At 35.1% G+C, this 23313-nt stretch overlaps 1 long non-coding RNA gene across 1 annotated transcript in view; it reads left to right on the top strand.

Annotated features, from left to right (window-relative positions):
- The first annotated feature begins 11964 nt into the window (after positions 1-11964).
- The window catches only part of LOC309634319, a 731543-nt gene continuing 720194 nt past the window's right edge, over positions 11965-23313 (top strand). Inside the window, exon 1 of the long non-coding RNA XR_014247977.1 lies at positions 11965-23299. This is a non-coding gene — a long non-coding RNA (uncharacterized lncRNA). The remainder of the gene's footprint in view (positions 23300-23313) is intronic.

The following is a 23313-nucleotide window of genomic DNA, read 5'->3' as shown; positions in this document are numbered from 1 at the left end:
GGCTTTGCCTGAAGGATTCCCCAGGAAGGACAGAGGCAATTTCTTGATGTTCAGGGACTGGATACTTCTAAATTCCAGGAGATGTATATCTTGCTCACTCAAGGACTTTCACTGAGTTCCCTCTGGTATGATGGTGAGGGCCTGTTTCTGCAGTTTATCAGGCAGCCAGTGGGAGACCTGGACCAAGCTCCCCTTCTCACAGGGATTCCCAATCTCTCTAGGAGCCCTCTCCACTTGGTTTGAAGGGTAGGGAAGCAGCTCTCTGCCCTCTCACAAGGGGAAGTCAGTGGAAACAATATAGCACTCCCCACCAAAGACAATTCACTGCTCAGAAGAACATTCTCCTTTAAAGCCTTCCTATCTGTTTACATGAGATGAAGATCAGATTATCCAGCTCAGATCCACTTTGCAATTTTTATTTCTTCTCTTTCCTCTTGCTTTCTTTTTCTTGTCTTCTTTTTTTTTTTTTTTTAAAAAGAGGTAATTTCCATCTATTGTTTTCAGCTTTGATGCTTCAGCTAACATTTCTGAGCAAATTGGAAAATATATCAAACACTGGGCAGATATCAACTGTTGACATTAATTTTCAGAGGGGTGGCATTAAAGGTGGGTAAGACAAGACTATTTTTTTGCTTTGTGCAATTTTTTTGCATTGTTATAATGATTATGTATTACTTCTTACAGTTTGAAAGACTACTTGGGAAAAACATGAAAAACAAATAGAGTTAGAGGAAAATTATCAACAGAAGGGGTAAGGGTAGCAAATCTGCAAATACACTATTTCTAAGGGATTTGTTTTCTTGGAGTCCATCTGATGAGATGATTATCTTTATCTTTAGAACCATTCATATGCTTTCAAGTTTTAACCAATCAACTCAAAAGTAGGAAACTCTCTGTAGTTTAATTGCACAAAACAAATTAGTCCTTCCCCAGACACTTAACAAAACACTTAATCATCAAAGGGGACTATAAAATATTCTAATACAAACAGGAATCAACAATCAGGGTTATCAAGTTAAAATGGTGAAACAAACAAAAAAAAAATGGTGAAACATTCTGAAACACTCTATTGACATGTATGCTTTAGAGTTGGCTCTGGGCATAGAATGATTAACTCACTTTGAAGATTATTTAATTAAATAGAAAGATGGGGTATTACTTTTTGAATTTGAAAAACAAAACAAAATTTTTAAATAAGTATGACTCCAGTGATAAAAAATTTTAATGTGTTTAGAGATTTAAATTACATGAATTTTTCTCCCAAAATTTAATCTCGCTGTATTCCATTGTCCTTTTTATATTACTATAAAATGAAGATCTGCTCATGACAGTCTTTACCTTAAAAAAAATTCAATTTTCACCATTTTCCTGCCAGACAAAATTAACACTCCTTAGTATGATGCACAGAGTTGTCCGTTATTAGGCATGAGATCCCTTTTTGTTTTAATTTCATAGCATTTCTCCTCATGTACTCTACATTTCAGTATCATTGAAGAATTCACTGTTCCCTGAGCTCATCAGAGCCTTTTATATATCGATTCCTTTGCTCATTCTATTCTTTCTGGCTGTAATCCTGAAATGACTTTCTGCACATGAACTACAAATCATCCTTCTATACCCAGCCCATACGTTATCTTTGTAAGGCCCCTCTTAAAAGTCTGGGGTAGCCAGCCACTCCATTCCCTTGTAATCGCTCCATTCTCTTGTAATTATTAGCTTATGGCAGTTACCTCCATCTACTGTAACAATTTCTTATTCAACTCTCTATCTCAAACTCCTAACAGAGTTCTTACTGTAGAGTAGATGCTCAATAAATATTTTTCAGCTGATAAATAAATTAAGAAAATTATTCCCTAGATTTAACTGAATATACTAAAAAGGTTCAACAATCATAATCTAATTTTACGATTTACTCAGGAAAACCAAGATTAATTTGTAATCTATCTCCCTATATGGTAAAGTCTATTGCAGTAGCTAATTTCATGGAAAAAGCATTCAATAGCCTGAATATAGGCATAGGAATTTTATACAGAGCTGCATGAAATTTAATTTTCAGCAAAAGCTAAAATTTTCTCCAGTTTGAGTTTAAACTGTTTAAATTTCAGCATAAAAGTTTCACTTTGACACTTTTTGTCCCGCTTCCTAGGTAAAAAGATACTATATTCCCTTAGAAAGTGAACAGAGAGATTGAATATGCTTTTCTCTCAAAAAAAAAAAAAAAGTTTTGTCTTGTTTTGTTTTTTTGTAATGTCAGCTAGTTGCTCTATGCCAAGATTTGTATAGCTCTCTTATTTCTTACATGTCCAATGTTCTCACGTGTGTAAGGAGGGCTGTCTCCATCCTGTGAATGAGTCCACCTACTTGTGAAGCTCTGTATTAATCTTGTCTTACCCCAGGAGTGGCTGCCTTAGCCAGTTCTGCTGATTTATCGTTTTATAGATCACTGCAAAGGTGATTATAGCAGGATGGTAAATGATTAGGAACACAGTTTATTGCTCTGGGTTGCCCCTGCAGGTTTAAAATGACTTCACCCAAGGTTGATGGCATATCTGCCACCTTGTTTTTTCCTGGGCAGAGGTATGTCTCTTGCCCCTAAGGTTTTTCTATGTGATGATGTGGTAAGTACGACTTTTTCAAGTCAAACAGTACATTCTGGCTTACCAGGATGCTAAAGTAACATGGGATTCAGAAAAACTGCCAGAGGCCCAGGCTGAGGGAGCCACTGTACTCAGGTTTGTGAAGTTTGCATTGATGTGTTCTCTACCAGAGCAGTGTAGGCCCCAGCTGGCTGCTATTGCCAGATGCTGTTGCTAAGGCAGCTTGCCAATCCCTTTCCTCTAGGCCTGCTTGTTTTCCCAGAGTTGTCTTGGTAGGCTATATATAAATATTTTAATTATGAAAAAACATGCAGGAGGGAATTCTGGGAAAGATCATAGTGTAATAGATGACGTAGAAGAAACTGATCAAAACAACTAAAAAGAAAGAAAAATTAAAAACCTTCACCAGAGCTGAAATTATGGAATGGTGCCAACCACAGGCTCCAGATAATTCAGACTGACCCAAATCAAAGGCAGGCACTAGGAGAACATGCACAATTCCTCTTTCTAGAGAATAGTGTGGTGTTGCAGGAAATTATAGAAAGATCTTTCAGTAAACCCCTAAAATACCCCTAAAATCTCTCACTAATTTGTTGGGTAATGGTTGATGAAAAAATACAAAACATTTCACTTGTTGACTCAAGTTACTGACCTGCCACAATTAGTAATCTACATATTATCCTGACAAACACGCAGAAGTTAGCTTTAAAAGCACACGTTGGATGATTTACTTCAGGAAATAGACATTTGGAGGAATGAAGGCCCTAGTGACATGGCTGTGAGACAAAACGTGTGATTATTCCTTTCTTTGCCCCAGGTTCTTAACAGTGATGTGAGATTATTCTAATATGGGAGAGACATTTCTATAGAGGCAGAAGGGATATAGAGATAAGGTTGGACCACAGAAAAGATAGGAAAAACCTACAAGGAGCCACTGTTGTAGTAAAGTCCAGCATCAGCAAAGGCAGATGAAGTAGGAAAGGTGACAATACATACAGACTCACTAACCTCATTTTTTTTCTAATCTAATTCCTCAACAATGTTGTCATTTAATTTTAATGCAAATAAGTAATCCAGAAACAGAAGAACCCTCATTCACTAGGGGGAGTTTACCAATCCCTCCAACCCCACAAAATCAAAACAATCACAATAAGCACCAAACAAACCAAATATAATTAAACACACATTATTTTGGCTGAAACTACCCAACTTTTCTCAGATTGCTGTATGGCTGAACAAATAATATGAAATCTGTGTCTTAAATAAACTCTCTTACATAAATCACAGGGAGGAGCTATAAAAAGAATTCACCTGCCCTATTTTTTTGGAAATAGGGAAATACTCAGATTGTTTAGGCTTGTTCTTACTTAAACATGAACAACCATTTAAACAAACACAGAGTTACACGAAATTTCTGAATGAAAATAAATGTAATAAACCTAGCTTGTATACTAATTCATAGTTCTAGACTTAAAGTGGAAAAAATATTATCTAGTATAGACTCTAGTTTGAATCTGAGCCTCTAGCCTAGTTCCATTTAAGTTCACTCTACTCTCTCATCACACCTCCTCTGTCACAGGCAGCAAGAACCTTAAGGGAGAACTAAGGCCTTCCTTCCTAGCCCCCACCAGACAGAAAATTTCACGCTCACCATTAACTATCACTTCTTTCTCATACCCTACCCCCACTTTCTTCTCCTGTTTACAGATCCCTTTATTTTATTTAAGCAGGAGAGAAAAAAAATCAGTTTTTATGATATTATATTCCTTTTTATTTTGGCTTCCTTCTGGTAGTTATTTTCAGCCTAATGATCAGAACCTAAAGTCTTTCTTTTTCTCTCACATATTTGTTGGATAATAGTTGATGAAGAAATAGAAAACATTTCATTTGTTGACTCAAGTTACTGACCTGCCACAAATTAATAATGTATATATTATCTTGACAAGCATGCAAAAAGTTAGCTTTAAAAGCAAATGTTGGATGATTTACTTCAGGAAATAGATTATTATCAGAACATTTGAGGCAGCATAAACTTGTATTCTTCAGGAAATTAAAATATATGTTCTGTAAAATAAGAGATAAAAATATGCTGATAATAAAATATATTGAGATGAAAAAGTTCCTGGCATTTCTAAGGAATGAATTTAAGAGAACAGAGACTATCAGTATAGACCCTAAAACTAAATTAGAAGCAGTATAATACAAAATTGAAACTGCTGAAAACAAAATAATTGATGTGGAGTATAGTTGAATGAAAGTGTTCCGGAAAACAGAGAAAAGGAACAGAGATAAAAGTGATCAGAAAAAAAGCATAATTTATATATAATTGATATTAATAATTAGTATAATTAAAGGAAAAAAGCAAATATATCTGAAAAAATAATTAAAATTGAAGGAAAAACAATTCCTGAAGGAAGACTAACGTCTACATATAAAATTATTTGTGATAGATACACACAATGAAAAGCCATCAAGTGGATGTTTATTTTGGAAAAAATACTGAATTTTAAAGACAAGGAATCATATAAACACTGCAGTAAAAGAAACATGTCAAATGTAATATGAAATTAATATAGGTTTTAGATGTATCCTCTTTAATATTAGAAGCCAGAATACAATGTAAAAATTTGTACCAAGTTTTAAGGAGAAAACTGTGATATATGACTTCCCCACCAGTCATATAAATATACAGGCAAAGGTAGCAGAAATACATTCCCCAATACACTAGGGCATAATATATTGGTATGTCACCTAGTTATCTTACTTAAATTTTACAATGAGAGAAAGGGAAACTTGGACATTACAATTACAGTATTGAAAATCACAAACATTTGAAGATATAGTCTAGTTTATTTATTAGATATTGTTTGATTATAAACTTATCTGAAGAAGAAAACCTAAAATAATATGACAGATGTAAGATCCAATATCTCATAAATATTAAAGAAATGAAGAAACTATTGAAAGAAAAGTCTCTCACATTAGAGTCAGTAAAGAATCTCCACAGTATATGCCATTTATCAGAGATCCACCTAAAACAAAATGGTTGAGAAATGATGGGTGTGATAGACCAAATAAAGCCCCTGCCAAAGATGTTCACATTTGAATCCCCAGAAACTATGAACATATTATTTTACATGGCAAAGGGAACTTTCCAGATATACTTAAGGGTATGAACCTTCAGATGAGGAGATTATCCTAGATTATCTTGGTGGGACCAATGTAATTATATAAATCTTCAAAAGTGAAGAATCTTTCAGGGCTGTAAATAGAGAGAGGAGATGTGACGGGGGAAGAAGCGTCAGAGAGATGAAACAGTGCTGGCTTTAAGGATGAGAGGAGGGAGTCGTGAGCCAAGGAATACGAATGACCTGTAGATGTTGACAAAAGCAAGGAAATGGATTCTCATCTAGAGCCCATCTTCCTTCTCTGAACTTATACCTCAACCCTTGGCTGCTAACCAAGGTCCTGAAAGTCAAAATCACTATACACTAAAGATTCCAGTTGTAACTGGACCCTTAATGTGGTTTATAAAGCCTTCTCTGTGTACCTACTAAGTTTTATCTCCCATTCTCCAAACTGGTATGTCAAATCTTGTCAATTCTCTTGTAGTGGATACTGTTGATTTTGCCTACCTAGTATATGTTCCCCCATTTTCTGAGAATTCTACATTGATTTTTCCATTAGAAAACTACTTTCCTCCCACTTCCAGATTACACCATTGCTTTTGGTCTGACCCACTTCAGAATTTCAGAGATAGGCACATGACCCAGGCTTACCCAATCAATACATTCCATAGCACTGTCAGTGATTGATTTAGGGAAGAACTCATGACTCAAGCTGGCCCAATGAAGTCAAACCTAATAATTTTGCTGAAACTATTGGAAAAGAAGTACCTCTGCTTCTTGCCATAGTTGCTAGTCTGATACAATACAAACCTAGACATTCAAATTATCATTCACAAAGAAAATTAGGATGAAAATGTAGTCAATGTAAAGAGGAAACTGAAACAAGAAATGGAGAGATCTGTTAACATCTTTTGTGCCAGATGTGATTAAAGTCATATCAACTTTGTATTTCCCAGTTAAGTTAGCCAGACATATCTCTTTTTCTTCTTCAAGCTATTTTGAATTGGCTTTCTCTCACTTATTGCTAAGAGTTAAAACTAAAACACCCTTGAAATATCAAAGCATACGAATTATACTGACAGAATTTGGTTCAAGAATGAATCAGAGCCATAATGAGCAATACAGAATAAGGAACTTGTTATAGTGATTCTACCATCATGCAATTGTTGAACCTAGTGTAGAATTCTACAGGTTTTTGCTCTGAGTCTGGTAAGGGCCTGAACATATTGTACTTCTCTAGGTCAGTAATTGGAAGTAAAGCTGCACAGGAAGGGGCAGTGGGAAATAACAAGGACAAACTGCAAGTTCTGAGCAAAAAATAGAACCCATATCTGTCTCTCACTGTCTCCCACAATAATGACATGGTGATCTGCAGGAAATGATAACCTTCACCATAGAGTTGCACACATACTTCTCCCAGGACTTGGAGAAACTGAAGGATGAGATAGGAGATCCAGTAGGAGATGAAGGAGTTGCAGGCTGGCTGCTGCCCAACCAAGGTAATCTAGCAAATGAACTACAATGCATACAAGTTGCAGCAGAGCCTCATATCTGACACCAACCCTCAGAGAACAATGGCAGCCACTTACCTTCCACTTTCCAAATCTCATGCAAACTTCTCTTGAAACCAGCCTTAACTCAAAACCTTAAAGGGAAGAAATTCTGGGAAATTACTTCCAGCTTAGCTAAACTGACACAGCAACAAATCCAAATCCATCACACCAACTCTTCTATCACTTTCTGTAGCAAAATATGTCTTCTACTTTAGACAGCAAAAAGAAGACATTGGACAAAAACTGACAGAATGTCCTACTTTCACACATACAAAAGTACCTGTATGCAAATCCATCCACAATTCCTTTTCACTTTTCCTGCTCTTTATCTTCTAACTTGTACTCCATATTCCATCTCCTCTTACCTTCTTGGGGACTTCACCATACTGATTCTTTTTCAACCCTTTCCAAGGGATTCTTTTCATACTAATGAAATTCCATACTACGGAAAACTTTCCATCGAATTCTAACCCAGGTCCAACAATTGCATAAAGATACAATGGTGCCATTAAAATAATTAGATTAGTATGAACTAAATATGGAAAGGCTGTCCAAAGTATATTTTTGAGTGTAACAACAATAGATATGCAAATATAGTGATACATGCTATGATGCTTTAATTACATACATACACACACATACAAATAGTATGTAAACATTTCTCCCAAAAACATAATGGAGGGGAGGGGAAGTTTTGGAAGGATACACATGATACTAAGAGCATTTACATTTGGGATGTGAGATTAGGGTAGAACTGTGGGGTTTTATTTCTAATTTATAAACTTTAGTACTCTTAGATTTTTGTTTTTGAAATTATTACTTAATTCTCTAAAGAAAAATAATAAAAACCAGAGCAAATTTATGTTTTGGAAGTCTCTCAATTTTAAAAATTCAAAGCTAGCCTAAGATTAGGAAAGAGAAGTGATCAACTGGTCAAAAGCATAAAAAAGCAAACAACCAGAAAAAAAAAATAAAATCTAGACTTTATAAACAAATTTATCCATGAGTTTGTTCTTGGCCAAAAGAGATAATTGAGAGCTAGTTCATTCAAGACGTTGAAGAGAGAATTAACAGTTATGAAAAATCAATTATAAGAACATAGGTATTAATACATATAAAAGAAAAAATACAAATATATAGGGGAATGGTCAATATTATAAATAACAAAAAAACTAAAAATATACATGTAATGTATGAATTTGTACATATCCTTCTCACAACTCATTTTTTTGTGTGTATATGATTATACTGTATTGACTGGAGCCCCTGAGATTTTTGGAACACAATCTGGAAAATATTACTTTGTAAATATTAAGTTTTTATTTTCTTAAAAAGTAAGTCATTGGAGGAGTAATTTTATTCCTGAAATTATCTGGACTTAAACAAATGATAAATATTTGCATATTTGAGAAATTCTTGCTGAATTTCTTTGGGACATATATTTCACTAACTTAGGTGAAATTTAGCACTAATAGGGCATAATGAATTCATGGAAATTTTTGTTTTTATTAAACTACCTTTATATTATTAAATTGCTTAGAGAGATTTATTTTTTTTCTTACCTTTGGCTGAAAGTAGTAAGAGAATCAAATGAACATTTTTACTAAATGTTTCTCATGCTTATTTATAAAAATGAATATTTATTTATATATTGTTAACAGTTTTTTTAGTATTGCCTATTGAAAATAATGTTATGTTAATGAAGTGATTTTTATATAGAAATGTATTTTTTCCTCAATGATCATACTCATTTCCCTATGAAAAAGATATCTTTTATTTATTAACCATCAAACCATACAACTGAAATGGAAAATGAAGTCTCCTTGATTCATCATATGTACACAACTTGCTGATGAAACATTTGAATTTGTTATATTTATTGATTTTATTTGTTCTTGAATACATTTATGATAGATAAAAATACAAAGCAAATAAATTAACAATAGTGAATGCAAAAGGCATATTCTGGAGAAATCCCATTTTTCTTTTAGACTATGTCTACTCAGAGAGGTTTGTGGTAATTGCATCAATTCTTAATGTTTATGTTAAGTTGTGATCTGTGGGGGTTTACAAGATTGTTAGTCAAATCGACATATTGCCTATGAAAGACACAGTGGGATAGGAAATCTCTTGTTATTGGTTTAACAGGGTATTGCTGTTGAATTATATGTTTTGGGATTTTCAGTGGTCATAATAATTAAAATTATTTTTATAATTTACTTTTGAATAAATGAGTTCGTGTTACTGTCTTTCCTCTCATATGCCCTAATTGTTAAAAGAAAAGAAAAGAAAAGAAAAGAAAAGAAAAGAAAACAACAGTGAATGTCTTTGGAATATGCTCACTGACTTGAAATAAGAGGACTGATAAATATTTTCTCCTTAAAATTTCGAATTAAAAGCTACACATTCTACATGTTACCCTCTAAGAGGAAAAATATAACCCATTCATTTAATGTAGCTGATCTCTTGAAAAGTTCCAGGTGATTGGTGGAGCAGAGCCATGTGGTTCTTTGGATTGCTTCTGCCCCAGGTGCTGGATCCTATTCTCTGGGATTCCCTTTCCCTTAGTTTTCAGTCAGTGTAAGATTAGCTTTGCTGTGACCTCTATATCCATGGCAAGACATTGACCTGAACAGGATTCAACAGAATTCTACGGAGCTTAGGTCAGAGAAGATGTATCATCAAACTCTGGACCTCTGAATCCCAGCGCCAGTTACAACATAACTATATTAATGTCTTTACCCTTCTCCACATGGTCAGAATTTATGTGTGCCAGAGGATTGTTTCCTCACTGTATGCTTTGGTAACAGAAATTTTGAGAGCAAATTTCCATTCATCCTACCTTTTTTTCTTTCTCTGTCTAGGTTTGCTTTCTGTTGAACAATAATCAGCATCATCGAGGGTGTAACGAACAAAAGAGCTTTATTTGAGGTCTTAAGAATTGCAATTTGCGAGACACAGACTTGGGTAAACTCAAGAGTGTTCCAGGGAAGAGAAAGATTCAGGGGCTTATAAAGACTAAAAGCCACAAGGTTGTTAAAGTTGCTCAGAGAAAATTGTGTTTGACTCTTCAGAAAATATTTGTCCTTAGGGAATCATGGGTTGTTTTATGGTAGGGTCTGTCGCAAGTTATTTTAGGGTAAGGGTCTGATAAATATCTTGAGTTTCTGGCAGATGTTCTGGGTGTCTTTGTTAGGAATATAAGTGGTCAAAAAGTCAGACTCCATCCAGTCTGTGATGTGCATAAGTCACACTTCCTCAGTGGTCTCCTGTCTCCATTTTAGAGGGCTCTCTTAGCAATACTGCCTCCATTTTGATTTTACTTTCACATTCCCTTCCAACCTGAATAAAATGGTAATGGCCTAACAGTAGTAGAGTTGATTCCATGAGGGATGTTGGTGTGGTTCATGTTGCCAGGCTAGTTCTGACTAGTGTCTCTCAGAACCGTATCTATATTGTCTGTGACTTGGCCTATGTATATAATTTCAGAGGGAGTTCATAGAACGTTAATCAACATGTCTAGACCTAAATTTCTAGCCTATTATTAGAGAATGGGGGGTAAACTGCATATTATAAGATTGTAAGATTCAATTGAGATAATTTATGTGAAATAATTTTGAAAATGTTGGGGGCAAACTGATGCCAGTGATAATATCAGATGATTTGAGGATTAGGACACTATTAACTAATAATAAAAAAAGAATTTTAATGCCGTTAGGTCAGGCATGCACTCTATTCTTGATCATGGTCACTACCTCAGTCAATTGTCGTTTATCTCAAATGTCTTATGCATTTATATTACCTGCTTGCCTGCTGAAAGCATTTGAATTAACATCCCCTGATGCAAGCTTTAAAACTGAATTATCATTATAATATAGAACCTAAGATACTCTTTCCAAATGGTAAGTTTACAGTTTATGCAAATTATCTCTATGTAATCAGAAGTTCTATTATCAGATTGTATGCTATTTAATGTTTCACAGGATGGTAAGTGCTCAATTTTATTTTGTTTGTCATAAAAAGATATTAAAGATAAAAAAAGATAATAATGTATAAAATTTGAGCTCCATAATGACCCTGAGAAATAATTCTAATCACTCCTTTAATATGTAGAAATCTCAGTTTAATAAAATTTTCATAAGATAATTTTGTTCCTTGGCAACAAGTGCTTGTAAAAACTATGGTATGAACTATAGTATTATCACAATGTTTTGTGCTTGATGTGCTATCTTGGGATCAAAAATATTTAAAAGTTGTTCTTTCCTTTTTATTATAACGAAGCAATACACAAGCTCTATACCCCCAAAATTGAACAGCTGTTTGGAGAGAAAGAAATCTGGTGCTGCCTGAAGTCTTTTTTTAAAAAAAGATGTATAGGGGCTTCCCTGGTGGCGCAGTGGTTGAGAGTCTGCCTGCCAATGCAGGGGACACGGGTTCGAGCCCTGGTCTGGGAGGATCCCACATGCCGCAGAGCAACTGGGCCCGTGAGCCACGGCTACTGAGCCTGCGCGTCTGGAGCCTGTGCTCCGCAACAGGAGAGGCCGCGATGGTGAGAGGCCCGCGCACCGCGATGAGGAGTGGCCCCCGTTTGCCGCTACTAGAGGAAGCCCTCCCACAGAAACGAAGACCCAACACAGCCAATAAATAAATAAATGAATAAATAAATAAATAAAATTAAAAAAAAAAAGATGTATATTTATTTGAACATATAATTAAATTCCTATACAGGTAAATTCTAACAATTTGTGTTTTGCATGGGTAAGGGAAAGGAGAAGTTTAACTTTGTGTCTCTATGTGGAGTTATTTCACCAGAATAAACTTTGTTCTATTGACTTGATTTGCAAGCAGCTACTATCAGAGATTGCTATTAAAATCATATTTGGTTATTAATAAAACTCGATTGCTTTCCTCATGCTTTTTCTTCATAACACATTTTCAATAGGTATCTACTCTCATTTTATTTTGGTTTTGGATGAAACCATACGAACATGCTTAAAATGTACAAAATGCCTATCTGGAAAAAAAATGAGAAAGGGCCTTACAAATGGAGTCAATTTAAAAATCCTGGAATCAACGATGGAAACAGAAACTTGGATCTGAAAGTAAAAGCATCAAATTGGAACCTCAAATGCAATTGGAGGGATTCAAAGAATTTGGGGATGATCAAGGGAAAAGATATGACCACAAGAGGCAGAAACATAGAGTAAGCACTTTTGGGAGACACTTGAATATAGCTGCATAAGAGAGAAAGTCTCCCAAGCAGGAGTCTGTCCAAAGTCTTCAGTATTGGGTCCCAACTCAAAAGGGGAGGAGGGTAATGGAACTTCCTAGGGAGAGGGATATCAGAGAGGGGTGTACTTATCTAGGTGATGTCACTCTGCAGCATGGCACAGAGTCATTGTGTCAGAAAACTCCAAAGGAAAAATCTGCTCATTTGAACTATTTTTTAAATAATTGGATGGGAAAAATTTTGTGTTTTGCGCTGGCAGACATTTGAGCTAATAGGTCTCAGTCTACAGTGAAGAAATAAACAATCCCAGGTCCAGTTCACAGAGGCCATCTTTGGCTCACTTACTAGAGAGAATAAAATAGGAGAGAAACATAACACTTTCTCTATAAAGGCACCTCCATGTATATAAAGAGTACTGGATACTTTAAAATGTTCCCCTCTTGCATGATACTCAATGATTTTGTATTTTAATACACAAACACACACATACATAGTCGTTTTTGCAGTCAAGAAAGGGAAATCATCATGTAACTGAGACAGAGTACCTAAGGTAGTAAATGGGGACTGAAGGTGCATAACACAGGCGGAGCTAGGAACATAAAAGGTAGGCCTTTGGGCTTGAAGTCTTTAAACACATGTGGGTTAGGGCCTTCAGCAAAGAACCGCACATAAACTGAGATTGGAGGTGGGCACCAGTCTTGAAGTAGAGAGCAAGACTATACTGAATGGGGCCCAAAATATGTCTTTCCTCTGCCTAGATAGATACCAGAAAAGAGCTGCCTACTCTGGTAAGAGTGGAAATAGATTTATGGCTATGAGACCAGAAACTGGGTCTAAACAGAATTGTACCATTAGATCCAAGATTGAACTCTGAGACAAGTCAGTGATTCCGATCCCAGCCTCCTTTAGGGCCATGATAAGGGCTGTTGCTACCTTGAGGTGTTTCCTATGGGGTGTGTGTGTGTGTGTGTGTGTCTGTCTGTCTGTCTGTCTGTGTGACATTCTTTAGCAGGAAATATAGGAGGCATGCAATGTATATAATTGCCTGTCATAAAGTTTACATCTTTTTTTTTTTCAATTTTACCTTTTGCTACTGCAGGAAGAAGACTGTCTACTATCATACCTGTCATCCTTCTAGATACAGCTTTTTAGATTTTAGTCTTCCTAGAACAATTAGTAATTCCTAAAATTATTCCTATCTTCTTTCTTATGCTATTAGAAGATATTCCTTTGTCACATAAGGATAACCATCATTACAGGCTTTGTGTGTGAGAACATGGATCCAGTCCTTGTAGCAATCAGCTCAGATATCCTCGAATTCTATATTCTACAGCAACAAAAGTGTCCTCAAGTAAAACATTGTTTACATTTCTCATATCCTTGCCTTATCTACAATTCTCATGCATCCAAAATTGTGGAAATATCCTTGGCGTACAGGTTCCCCTTTTACTTATCTCCAAAGAGAATATACTGTTTACTTGGAAGGTGAGTATCAAGCTTCCCACAAGGTTATATCCTAAAATGTCCAAATTAGAAATAGCACATTTTCTAAAATTTGAGTGGAAACTTTCCCTAGCTTTCAGTAGTAATGCAGATTTTCTCTTATTTTTACATCTCCATGCTCATTTCTATCATAATTACTAAGGATCATGTGGGAGGGGAGCTGGAAAGAATGCAACACCTATAATTATTTGACATATTTATCTTGAATAGTTTATATTCCATAAAACCATATTTACTAAACTCACTAATTATAGAATTAATCAGAGTATATAAACAATTAAGTAGGAGAACCAATTTAAAACTACTAACCACTTTCACACCTTAAAAAAGAACATTAAAAAAAATCTTATTCTACTATAAATACACTGAAGTTAACATTACTTTCTATAAGTCCTTGTTTGCATAGTGAATATTTGCTGAGGATAATTTTATAGAAAGTTCAAAATGTTTAAACATTTGAAAACAATTTTTATAACATATTGAAAATTACCCTTATCATAAACAACATCCCCTTCCTATGGGAGGATTATACATCACTGTCTCATTGGTGTCAGACTTAACCATGTGACTTGCCATGCTCTGCCTGGCTGGGAATTGTATATCCACACCCCACCCCCAAGTTATAGGTTTGGCCAAGTGACCTTCTGTGGCTAATGCATTATAAATACAAGTGACATAAGTACTAACCTTAAGAGCCAGCATAGGATTCATCATCTCTTTTCCTTCTGCCTTGAGACTGGCAGTGTTCTAGCTAGAAGTTGCTTCATCAGCCTGGGTCATAAAAGGAAGACAATATGGAACAGAGCTGTAGACAACCCAAAAAAAGATGGGTAGGATATGTGAGGAATAAACACGTGTTTTGTCAGTCTCTCAGATCCCAGAACATTTATTACCAGCATAACCAAGGCTAAGCTAACAGATACAGTCCTCAAAAAGAGTTGTATCAACCTGACTCTAAAAAGCAAGGTGTAAGTATCTTGGCTAAATTTTATGTGTCAATTTGCCTAGGCTATGGTGCCCAGCTGTTCAGTCAAACAGTAATCTAAATGTTGTGATGTTGCTGTGAAGGTATTTTGTAGACGTGTTTAACATCTACAATAAGTTGACTCTTAGGAAAGGAAATTACTTTGATGATGTGGGTGACCCTCACCCAATCACTTGAAGTCCTTAAGAGCAAAAATTGAGGTTTCCCAGAATTATGAGTCAACGCTATAACATAGAAATCCTGCCTGACTTTCTAGCCTGCCAACCTATCCTACAGATTTTGAGATTTCCCACCCTTACAATCATCTGAGCCAGTTTTTTTTAAATAAATCTTTTCACACACACACACCACCCTACTGTTTCTGTTTCTCTGTAGAACCCTGACTAATACAATAAGTATCTAAAATTGTGAATTGTATTCAAAATACTAGTATGAATTGGCCGAAGAAATATAGATGATACATATAGAAAACGAATCTAAGGAAATATTAAGATATTGTATCTGAGCAAGTAGTTTAGGTAACACATTAATTTAAACTTCTAAGTTTAATAGAGTATTTCTAATTCTATAATTGTCCTCCCAGAGCATGAAGAAATACAGAAAACTATCTAATGATTTATAATGATAATGTAAATCTGATAGAAAAATCCTGAAAAAATCTCAATATTAAACTATACATGGTTGTCAATTATGATAGTAAATGGGAAAACTCAAAGTAAGCAAATAGAAAGTCATATCCAAAATTACAGAAAAACAATTTACATAGCAATGTCAATTTATCCCAGAAATGGAAAGAAGTTTAAATATTAGGAAAATGTCTTTTTTAGGTTACCTTTTCTATCTCCAATGTTATAGAAAATTTTCACTACATCTTATCTTGTCCATACATTGATATTGTTTTCCCAACACAGTGGTTGAATGATATTCATCCAAGACATCAGTATGGTTCCTTTTAATTTTCAAAATGACCCTACCTATGTGGAAGTTACTATTGTTATCTCCACTTTACATAAGCGAAAGATGAGGTACAGAGATATCATGCAACTTACCCATCATTATATAGATACAATCATGAATGTCCACTGGTTTCTATGTTGGATTTCTAGTGCTCTTGGAAGCAGAAACAAGAAACTGTTTCTAGGTGATGAAAACTAGGAGATAGCCAAATAATTGCAAGGAATATGAAAAATATATATATATTCATATATGAATATATACACACATGTATATATTTTTCTCTTTCCTTCTTTTGAAGACCATGGAGGATGTGTGCAGGAAAGGCTTGGACCTAGTTCCAGTGGGCAGAGTGTGGGGTTCCCAGGAAAGCAAACAGGTGGCAGTTGAAGCCCTGCAGGGTGCACTAGGTTACTTTGGGTATGTGGGTAGTAAGTATGGGTCCTGATGGAGGTAGGGAGAGGATGGCCTGGCCTGCACTGAGCATTAGAGGCAGCTCAGGGAAGGCTGAATCAGGCCCCAAGGTGCTGCAGAAGGGTGCACATTTCCAGGAGGAAGCCTGATCTTGCAGGATTTCAGGAGCTCTACTGGGGTCCATAGGGGAGTCCTGGGTTGAGAAACACCTGGGTACCCCTCTGCCCGACTCCCCCATAAAGAATTTGACTCACACCACCTATCACACAATCCCACACAACTATATGTGTGTGTGTATAATTTACATTTATTTCTTTACTTTGCTTTCAACACACATCACACTGCATGAGAACACTCTATATTTCATTAAAATTGGAGTGATTTGAAAGTAGAGTAAGAACTCATGTATCTAATGCAGTGGCTGTTATTCTGTGCTTACTCTCTTCAATATTTTCTCTTTTGTTCTCTGAAAAAAGGTGGGTAAAATATGTGTATTTTCCTGTGTTGGAAGGGTGCTGCAGTATTTAGGGACTACGGTCCCTATTCTCTGAGTACTCTGTTAATCATCCTGTTTTGTTTTTGAGATACTTAGCCCTGTTAATTTTCTTACTTGAAGAAACCTTCATGTACTACACAGATGGACTGAGAGACACAGGTTGATCAAACTCAACATACAATTCTACAGATACTTATTTATCTTTACACTTTCATTTTCACACAGGCCCCGAATTATACATGGCTAGTTATAGAGACCACATTTCCTGACGAAAATTATAACTAATTATCTGACAGAAAAATGTTTCAGAGTTCGCACATTCTAAAAAGTATGAATAGTTTTATATAATTATTTTAAAACACCTGCTTAGTAACACTTCTAATAAGTAGCCTTCAGTAAAATATATAAAATTGCATGAAACTGAGACAAACTGTGAAAATATAGGGAATGAAAATAAAGGGCTTTTACAAATTCTAAATGCTCCTCTCTCCCTTCCTATCATTAGTAAGTCCATTTTCAGATGACTGAAATTTCCACTATTCATATTATTCTTTAAGGACCTTCATAATATTTTAGGGCTTGAAGAAACCACATAAATATTTCTGAGAGTCCAGAACCTTGTTTCACAGATAACTGAAAAAAGCCCAGAGAGAATTAGTGACTTGTCCAAAGCTCCACAATGGAAGAGCCAAAGTTAGAATCCAAATGTCTGACTCTTGCTCTTTTTAGATCATGTTACTCATTTGTAAACTGTGATCTCAAACAATTTAGCATTTTGAGGCTTAGTTTCCTGATCTGTAAAATAGGGATAATAATCATGGTGTCAGAGCATAATTAAAAAGTCAATGACATTTAACTGGAGACTCAAAACTTCAACAAATATCATGGATGGGGGTAAGAAATTGTGGAGAAAGTAGATAATACAAGTGTGAAAGTAATTTTCGGTTCCACATGGAGGAACCAAGATGCCCAGAGGCAGTTTAAGCATAATACCTGGAAAGAGTTCAGAGGATAAACTACCCACAGGTCTACTCCAGATGATCCTGAAATGTAAAACAATTTTTTACTTTCCCACTTTATTTGGGATACTTTTTATTTTTTTTTGGAAATATTTAATCCATTATTCCACCTAAATACCAAAGCCATTGTCCTCAATTGCCAAACGGAGTCAAACCACAGATGGTTTTCTATAAAAATAATTAAAGATAACTATCTCCTCAAAGATAATTTAATGGACTGGCTTATCATTTCATACTTACTGTTTTGCACATATTTAGCTAGTGAAGGTGAGTGGCTATCGTGGGAAATTTAGTAAATATGGTAGAGTTTAGATTGATTTTTATAAATCTGATGTAACACAACAATTGAAAATGCACAAAAAATTCCCTGTATGATATGCCTTAGATATAGGTATTACATTGCTGAAGTTTATAAGAACTAGGTGTCAATAACATTGCAAATCCAGGACCTGGAAGAGTCAGTCTGCAAACCAGACAGAACCAAATTAAGAAAATATGTGAGGATCACCCTTATGGAATAGCTGCAAATTTGCACTAATGGATAATATCTATTCTCCCTTAGTGACTTTGAAATATCAAAAGATATCTATTTTTTTAAATTAAAAAATAGTAAAATAGATAATTGCATAAGGAAAGCACATGGCAAATAGAGGATACAAATATTATTTATTTCTATAAGGCCATATAAGGCATCTATACAGTTGATGGAGGTACATGGATTTAGAGTGAGCATGGATACAGGTAGAAATGACTGTACATTAAGCTTAACTGTTCCATCCTTTGTGCAGTGCATTCACCTTGCTTTCAATGACACCTTTTTTTGGGACAAAAAAGGACACTACATAATGATCAAGGGATCAATCCAAGAAGAAGATATAACAATTGTAAATATATATGCACCCAACATAGAAGCACCTCAACATATAAGGCAAATGCTAACAGCCATAAAAGGGGAAATTGATGGTAACACAATAATAATGGGGGACTTTAACACCCCACTTACATCAATGGACAGAACATCCAGACAGAAAATCAAGAGGGAAACACAGGCCTTTAAAAAACACATTAGAGGAACTTCCCCAGTGGTCCAGTGGTTAAGACTCCATGCTTCCACTGCAGAGGGCACATGTTCGATCCCTGGTCGGGGAACTAAGATCCCACATGCCGCTTGGCACAGCCAAAAAAAAATAAAGACACATTAGATCAGATGGACTTAAATGATAGTTATAGAGCATTCCATCCAAAAGCAGCAGAATACATATTCTTTTCAAGTGCATATGGAACATTCTCCAGGATAGATCACATGCTCAGCCATAAAGCAAGCCTTGATAAATTTAAGAAAATTGAAATCATATCAAGCATCTTTTTCTACCACAAGGCTATGAGATTAGAAATCAAATACAAGAAAAAAAATTGTAAAAAAACACAAGCACGTGGAGGCTAAACAATATGCAACTAAACAACCAATGGATCACTGAAGAAATCAAAGAGGAAATCAAGAAATACCTAGAGAAAAATGTAAATGAAAACACGACAATCCAAAACCTATGGGACACAGCAAAAGCAGTTCTAAGAGGGAGGTTTATAGCAATAAAATCTTACCTTAGGAAACAAGAAAAATCAAATAAACAACCTAAAACCTAAAGCAGCTAGAGAAAGAACAACAGCCAAAACCCAAAGTGAGTAGAAGGAAGGACATCATAAAGATCAGAGCAGAAATAAATGAAATAGAGATGAAGGAAATAATAGAAAAGATCAATGAAACTAAAAACTGGTTCTTTGAAAAGATAAACAAAATTGATAAACATTTAGCCAGACTCATCAAGAGAAAAAGGGAGAGGACGCAAATCAATAAAATTAGAAATGAAAAACGAGAAGTTACAACCAATACCACAGAAATACAATGGATCATAAGAGATTACTATAAGCAACAATATGCCACTAAAATCGACAACCTAGAAGAAATGGAAAAAATCTTAGAAAGGTACAATCTTCCAAGACTGAACCAGGAAGAAATAGAAAATATGAACAGACTGATCACAAGTACTGAAATTAAAACAGTGATTTAAAAACTTCCAACAAACAAAACTCCAGGACCAGATGGCTTCACAGGCAAATTCTATCAAACATTTAGAGAAGAGCTAAGCCTTATCCTTCTCAAATTCTTCCAAAAAATTGCAGAGGGAGGAACACTCCCAAGCTCATTCTATGAGGCCACCATCACCCTGATACCAAAACCAGACAAAGATATCACAAAAAAAGAATATTACAGGCCAATACACTGATAAATATAGATGCAAAAATCCTCAACATGCAGCTCAATATAAAAAAAAAAAAAAGCAATCAAAAATTGGGCAGAAGATCTAAAGAGACATCTCTCCAAAGAAGACATACAGATGGCCAACAGGCATATGAAAAATGCTCAACATTGCTAATTATTAGAGAAATGCAAATCAAAACTACAATGAGGTACCACCTCACACCAGTCAGAATGGGCATCATCAAAAAGTCTACAAACAATAAATGCTGGAGAGGGTGTGGAGAAAAGGGACCCCTCCTACACTGTTGGTGGGAATGTAAATTGGTACACCACTATGGAGAACAATATGGAGGTTCCTTACAAAACTAAAAATAGAGCTACCATATGATCCTGCAATCCCACTCCTGGGCATATATCCAGAGAAAAGTATAACTCGAAAAGATACATGTACCCCAATGTTCAAGTAGCACTATTTACAGTAGCCAAGACATCAAAGCAACCTAAATGTCCATCAACAGCTGAATGGATAAAGAAGTTCTGGTACATATATACAATGGAATATTACTCAGCCATAAAAAGAATGAATGCCATTTGCAGCAACATGGAATGACCTAGAGATTATCATACTAAGTGAAGTAAGTCATACAGAGAAGGATAAATATCATATGATATCACTTATATGCAGAATCTAAAAAAAAAAAAAATGATACAAGTGAACTTATTTACAAAACAGGAACAGACTCACAGTCATAAAAAACAAACTTATGGTTACCAAAGGGAAAAGGTTGTGGGTGGTAAATTGGGAGCTGGGATTAACATATACACATTATTATATAGAAAAAAATAATCAACAAGGACCTATTGTATAGCACAGGGAACTCTACTCAATATTCTGTAATAGCCTATATGGTAAAAGAATATGAAAAAGATATATATATATATATCTGAATCATTTTGCTGTACACCTAAAACTAACACAATATTGTAAATCAACTATACCCTAATATAAAATAAAAAATTTTTAAAAATAAGAAATTAGAGAAATTTGGGGGCAAATGCAGTAAATGGTACCATTCTTCTTCTTGTGTTTACTTTTATGCTTCTCGATTTTGCATTATACACTGATACTCTTTTGTATAACATGGTTACTTTAATTTACTTCCCACATCTGCATCAGAATAGCCTTTTCTTTTGATGAAGATTGATATATTAAGACAAATTAGTCTCAGGGTTTCTAGCAACTGTTGTTCAAATGTCAGATTTTAGTTAGGCACAGAATGTTTAATGCATTTCTTTAACTTGAGCTACTATTGTACCGAATAAGCTGCTACTAAATCCTTTCAATACCAAAACCTAAAAAGTATTCATGCCTATTCATTTTATTTTTCAAATAGTTGCCTAGTACATCTGCTGTAGGGTCTTTTTTCCATGCCCTGTGGTTGTAGATCAAGCTACATTAACTGCCTTGGAATTTCTGAACTATAATATCAACTACTAGGTGTATATAACCTAAAAAACTTCTTTGTTGTACAGAAGTTAATGCCTCAGTCTAAAATCCAGCTCAGTACTGTCAGACATCTCTTTCAGGATATTATGTTTTGCTCTTTATTTGTGTGTTGTCCTCAGACCTCTTTTTTTCCAGTTCACAAGTTAACCATGCCTTATCTACTTAAATCTTTCACTGAATTTTTAATTTTAAGAAATATAAAGCATTCAGTTTTAGATGTACTTTTGCATATCTGCCTATTCATTTCCCTTGTATCAATTCCATTTTTAGCCACCTAAATTTTGAAATACTTATTTCATAGTCTCAAATTTTCTTTCAACTTAGTTTTTGTAAAGACACAAATCCTTTTATTTGTGTGTTGGGAGAATCTGCCCTAGGATGGTTATTTCCCTTTTTGGTGTACCCCTCATTGAGAAATCATTATTTAAAAAATAGTTTTACATTTTTCTTTGTGCTGGGTTCCCTAAGGGTTGCAATGATGCAGGTATTATTTTTACATTAATTTCTTAGTTAATTCCTGAACGATGTAGTTATCTAAATATAATCATTACACCTATTCTTAAGTGCAGGCCGGTCCCCCCTCCCCCAAACCCAACTCCTTCTAGGTAGAGACACATCTCCTTGTCATTTCCCTGGCTTGTGGTTGGGTGTTTGATTTAGTTCTGTTTGTCAGTGAATTGGCAGACCTTTTAAGCTTCTGGATTATGCAAAATTCTCAGCTGCAGGTCATTGCCTCAAATGGCTCCATGGACACCTTTCTTGTCCTCAGATGAACGTTAAAACCTCATGCAATGGTAAGGCCCTCTTCTAACTAAATTCCCTGTGAATGGCTACAACATCAACTTGGTTTCATTTTCATTTTTGTCAACGATAACAAACAAAAAAGTACATAGTGAGTTCAAAAAGAAAAATTAAAGAGAATTTCTTTTCTCTCTCTTTTTAAACTCAGTTACGTATTTCTCTTTATTTTTATTGTTGTATTTATATTCTACCCAATATTTCTTTGTGTTAGAGAGGGAAGGTGACCATGTTAATTTGAATTTCTATGTTGCTTGATCCAAAAGTCAATGGAAATGTTTTCAGTGGGAAGGGGCTTTTACTGCAATCAGCCAAGGGTAGAATTAATACAGGTGAGTGGGGTTCATATAGAAAATACATAAACAAAAGACTGTATTAGAGACTCTCATCTCATTAAACAGGGGCCATCTCTGCATATATTCCTTCCTAAATCAGTCTAAAGGGCACTACTAGCCCTGTGTTTCCTAACAACAGCTAAGATTACCTAAAAAGAATTCACTGTTTGTCCTAATATTTTAAGAAACATAAAAGGAAAGGAGTCAAGATAATAATAGCTCTTTCTTCTCATAACCCTGCTTACCAATGGATTTTAGAAATTGTTATTGTCGGTTTTGAAACTGGGGACTGAAACTCTAAGTGTCTATGTAGACATGCTTTACATCTCCACACAAGGTCACTTTTTCTCTTTCTTTAATTTTTGTATACCTCATTTATTTTCATCTGATGTCATTGACTAGCCTATTCAGTACAATGTTGAATAAAAACAGTCATTCCTCTGCTTCAAGTTCTCTAACTGCATTTCATTTTCCAGGGTGGGGGAAGGAGCATAGCATAACGACTAAGAGTTTCGCCATGGTTATAAAAATAGC

This window comes from Balaenoptera borealis (genome assembly GCF_965194805.1).
Source record: "Balaenoptera borealis genome assembly, chromosome: 8".
Lineage (NCBI taxonomy): Eukaryota > Metazoa > Chordata > Mammalia > Artiodactyla > Balaenopteridae > Balaenoptera > Balaenoptera borealis.
Note: the sequence above shows the minus strand (reverse complement) of the source record. Positions and strands in the feature narration are given on the sequence as shown.